This window comes from Porites lutea, chromosome 14 (assembly GCF_958299795.1).
Source record: "Porites lutea chromosome 14, jaPorLute2.1, whole genome shotgun sequence".
In the NCBI taxonomy this organism is placed as follows: Eukaryota; Metazoa; Cnidaria; class Anthozoa; order Scleractinia; family Poritidae; genus Porites; species Porites lutea.
The window spans coordinates 15641828-15647195 of record NC_133214.1 but is presented as its reverse complement, the minus strand read 5'-3'; positions in this window follow the sequence as shown (position 1 = coordinate 15647195).

The following is a 5368-nucleotide window of genomic DNA, read 5'->3' as shown; positions in this document are numbered from 1 at the left end:
GTAATATTGTTACAAACTTGTGTGATCAATATTTGTATTCAAACCGATTTAGTTTACTTAAATCCTCTTGTAGTATATTTACCGTCCCTTATTTTTTCGTGAGATCGTCCAGATCAAGCAGTTAATGTAATGGGCAGCCATTTTGTTTTCAAGAGTATCAGTGCAAATGAAACCAAGATGGCCGCCCTTTTATGGTCGAGGGAATGTCGCTGCGTGCGTAACATCGCAGGTAAATTGCGCTACAATTTTTCCTTTATTCATCCAAAATTTTTCTTCGTTTATGATTATTTCATTCCCGTGGGTAATTCTTCATAACCAGCTAGCATTGACCAAGTTTGGAAGACGTTTGCCGGTTTGCGATATCCGATAAAATGACGTCAATAGTGAGGGCGAGGAAGGTTCCCTCCCCTTTTTTCCTCTCTAGTCTCTCCACGTTTTTTTTTTTTTATCTCCTCGTCAATTTTTCGCCTGCGTTCTACTATCTGAACGTTGTAGCAGCCGGTATCAAATTCAAATCTACATTCCTGCAAGCAGAATGAACAGTGAATTAGTGACTATTTACTGCAATTTCTCAGTTTTAGGTCACATTTTCTTTCCCAACCACGCATCCGTGTTCAAATTTGGCGATTCCCACTTCCCAGACAGTAGTTAAAGCTCGTATCCCGTCCACGTTTCCCGAATCCCACACCCTATTTTGGCCGAACCCCGTACCCGAAAATACATTTCCAGGCTGAACAAAAAAATACATCAAACGAGAATCAAGGCAAGAACATGATGATTGGTAATATTGTAGAGAAACCAAGAGATAATGATTTCGATGTTAGTGGTAGCAATCCCAGAAATCCGAAAACAGTTGGGTCAAAAGGAAAATATATCGTTTATAATTTGCGTGAGAGCAAAACAGATCAATAAATGATTTTGGTGATGTTTTAGAGCGCTTTCAAACTAATTCATGACAATGCAAAGGCGTGTGACATGATGTGAGCAAGAGAAAGTTCTCCTATATTTGCGTATGACCATTCATTTATGAAATTCTTGTGATCTTATGAATTTGCCTGAAAATGGAAAATTGCTCTATAAGTGCGCGTACAATTAGTATGAACAGAAAATTATGTTTGGCGAGGTTATTAGGACACGCTGTCAAAGTCATTCAGATAACTACACCTTTTGCTGTTCATTAATAGCTGTTCATTTTCGTCAAACGGCAGAACGATCACTAAACATCAATTCTAGGGTTGTTTTTCTCGTATGCCCAAAAATAGAAAAAATAGAGAAAATAGAGAAAATGTTGTGCCAAAATCATTTTGAACTATTACACCTTTCGCTGTTCTTTACGAGAAAATCATACGCAATCATTTGCGCCAAGATACATTCATCAGCTCGAAGAAAACGAACTTTGCGCATAAAACAGATTCAATAACGATTTTTGAATGCAAAAATTGTCATTGAATCTGATTTACGCGCAAATGTTAATTTTTTCGCGCTAATAAATTATTATAAACTTTCTTCGCGAGGCGCTTCGCGCCTCGCTTTGCTTGGCATTAAACAAACTGAGAAGCAAGGTTGATTTTACAGTCGGGAATATATATACATTTTACCAATATTTCGGAAGGCGCCTTCTTCAGGGTCTTACATACAATGATAAGGTTAAGCTGAGACGTTACAGTTTGAAATAAAGAATAAAGTGCAGTAATTCGATACTATACTGAATACCACGTAAAAAAATTAAATAAAAAAAGTATATGAAAACAAAAACTGTTGAAGTAGTGATATGAAAGAAATTTGAAATGTAAAAATAGTATAAATAAATGATTACAAATGGCAGAAATAAGGAATGTATTACATTTCATATTTCTTATTGATACCTGAATGGTTCGAGAGTTTTGTCTCTAGTCTCGAAGAGGTATGCTTCTCTAGCTTTTCCTACAGTGTCTCTATTAAATTCTAGTGGAATGAAGTTTGATGTCGTTGGCAGAGTGATCATTACAGTAGTAAGAAAGTGTTCTGAGACTGTGGTGGGTTTGGAGATGTTAGATAGGTTGTCAACTGGTCTGCGGTGTGCTTTGAGTCGTCTTTAAGTCGTCGTATGGTCTCACCAAGCAGTGGTTGCATTGTACCATGTAAATTACGTTTATAGAGTTACTGTCGATCTGACGAGCGATAGGTCTGGTTTCACCTGGAGAGTGGAATGTGCATGAAGTTTGTCCGTCAGATATATATGTATTTGCAAGTAAGATAGTTTTTTTAGCATGGGTATGAGCCCCAGGGCTGGTTGTGTTGTGTGAGATTGCTAAGTTTGGCCCTATAATGATCACTCTGCGAAAGACATCACACTTATTCCACTAGAACTCATTAAAATTAAACGTCTTTTCTCTAAGGGCTTGTTTTAAATCAGAAAATAAGAAATTTATTAATCTCCCACGAAGGTAATTTTTTGCGCCATTTCATGTGATTCTCCTTTGTGAGGCGCCCTCAAAAAAATTACGTGCGATGGCATAAATAGCACATTGTATGGAACCAACCCAATTTTTGGTAAAAATGATCAATGATCATGATCAAAATGATCAACAATGATCAAAGCTAATGGACAAACGATCCAAAACAAGCCAAAACAAGTTCCGCCCTCTTAGGAACGTCGGGTAAAACTGATTTTAATATCTCAGTGCCGTTTAGGAGCGTTGATAGCCTCCCACGCAAGTTAGTGGGGCAGGAACGCTTGACGAACCCCTAAGAACGTCTGCGTGGAAGGCTAGAGCGAACTGATGATCTGTATGGTCTTTTTAAACAAAAAAGACTTCAAAACAAATGGATAGCGGGTGAAATCTGGGTTTGCTTTTTCACGGCTCTCTGCTCACTTCCATGGGAGTTGCATGCATTTTTCTGTCTGCAGGACTGAAAATAGAGTTCGCAAAAATAGGAAAGAAAAGTGAAAAATAGTCTCGAGGTCAGTCTCACCCTCTAGCTCTGTACTAATCATAAACCAGCTCTGAGATCCTCCATTTTCCATTATATGGAGATTCGTATTAGATTAATCGTGGGAAAAAATTATTAAAATTGCGATGTCGGTGTTAGGCCACTTTTTTGCGTTGATGCGATGTTTGGTATTTTTTACTGCGGTGTTACGGTGTGGCAGGAGGGTGTAGACAGTGCCCCAAATCGAATCCTCCTCCACATATGTATTACTGGTTTTACTCAGTTGAAATACTCGTCATTATTACAAGTTAAATTTACTATTAAATTTGTTCCATCCATAAATGATTTGATTTCGTGAACAAGACACTACAGTCAGGGGCACAAACATTTACGAGTACTCGAAAAACGCGCGAAGCGAGCGTTTTGAAAGCTCGCGTGGGAGGCTCACGCGCCAATTAAGACTGGGTTCCAAAAAGAAACCAATATGGCGGCTTACATGTCAACAAAACACGTGTGTGGAAAAATTAGACCCAAAGTGACATTTTTAGACTTCAGTAACTCGGATTTGATCTCCATCGGATCTTTAACTTATTCATTAACACTTGGATTTATTCATGGCATAAAAATTCACGGATGTAGGATTGCAGAAGTAGTGAAAAATCTGACACATGTCCTGTGAGGTAAGCTTATGTTTGTAGAAAGCTTAACTTCAAGGTTAAGTGTGTTTCGCAGAAATTGTTCTTCTCATAAGCAATAAATATTTAGGTAACGGTACAAAAAGGATCAAGGTTATGTGTTAAATCATCAAGTAATTCTAAAAGAGCCCTTCCCCGAACTTTTAACCAGATCATCCTCGGTGTAAAAACCTGTGAAGTTTTTCTTTGTTTTCTAGCTATTATTTTCAAGTAGCGTTTTTGTATTTATTGTTTTTTGTCACTCGTGAGTTTCACAAGGTTTTACACCGAGTATGAACCTTTTAAGCATCCATTTAGTCTGGTACAAATTACAGTGGAAAGGATCATGTTAAAACGCAGACCATGCAGACTGCAGACTGCAGACTGCAGACCGTGCAGACTGTGCAGACTGTGCAGACTGTGCAGACTGTGCAGACTGAGCGTTATTTTTTTTACTTGTACTATAATTTTCTAGTAAAATTTTTCGCTGTGGCTATATGGCCGGTAACCGGTCAAGGTTTTCGAAACACTAAATGGCTAGCAGTCCTATATTCTCAGTAAATTACGCAGTCCACTCAATGGCAAAGAACAAATACTGAAAACTCGATATTATTTTCTATACATCAACGCAAAGTTAAGATTACCTTGTACAAAAAAGCTTTTTTGTTTCATCATAACGTCAACAAGATAATGTTGAAGTGTATTTCAGCTCCAGAAGGGAACTGACGCGTAGAGACTTTTCCCGCCGGTTTTCCACAGAGGCCGCATGAAAGGTCAAGATGTTATGATGTCAAACGTTGCCTGTCACGCCATGCTTTGGATAGAAAATAGTAACGAACATCCAAAGACTCGAGACCAACAAAAACATAATAATTATAGAAATCCCACAAAACCGGCTGGTTTGATCAGGATCACGACTTATGATAGTTTAGAACGGCTGAATTTTTTCGATTTGCGAAATTTACTGAGAATATGGGACTGCCGGCCATTCAGTGTTTTGAAAACTTTGACCGACAGTCGAGCTGAAAAAAATTCTAAGTGTCACAAAACACGGTTTAGTCTTTAGAGCCCAGTGTAAACCAAACACTAGACTCGAGATCTATAAAGCATTTCAGGATCGCTTGACTTGTCTTAATCGACATATGATAGTTTAGATTAGCTAGAGTCTTTCGATTTTGTGAAATTTACGGAATATGGGACTGCTGGTCATTTAGTGTTTTTAACACCTTGACCGGTTACCGGCCATATAGCCACAGCGAAAATTTTTACTATAGTTTCCCGCAGGAGCGAGCACGATGGAGGAAGGTAAGCTGTTTCTTTCTGTAACTGTATTATATTGCCACGATTATTTAAATTTTTGTAGTAGAAGAAGCTTTTTCAGGTTAAGTGACTTAAAATAAAACCCTTTTCGGCTTCCTACAATGGCTACGAGAGACAATCATTTCCTCAATTTCCTTGATTGTTGATGATCGTCTTTGGTTTCACTCTGTAATTCAAACCGGTGACTTGCCGTCATTTCTTCAAATCAGATACCGATGTCATCGTTGTTAGCTGGGAAGATTCGGGTAAGACTTTTGTTTATGTATTTTTTAATTTGATTCTCAAGAGTGTCCTTCTGGGCGGGTTTTTACTCGAGGATCGACATTGTATTTGCTCCATGCATTCACGCCAATAAGTGGTAGTGGTTTGAAACCGGCAATCTTGTTTGAGTATCATGGTTCTTGTTTATGCGGCTCCAAAACTAAATAGTTCATTAGTAGCAAATGTATTATTTGTACAAC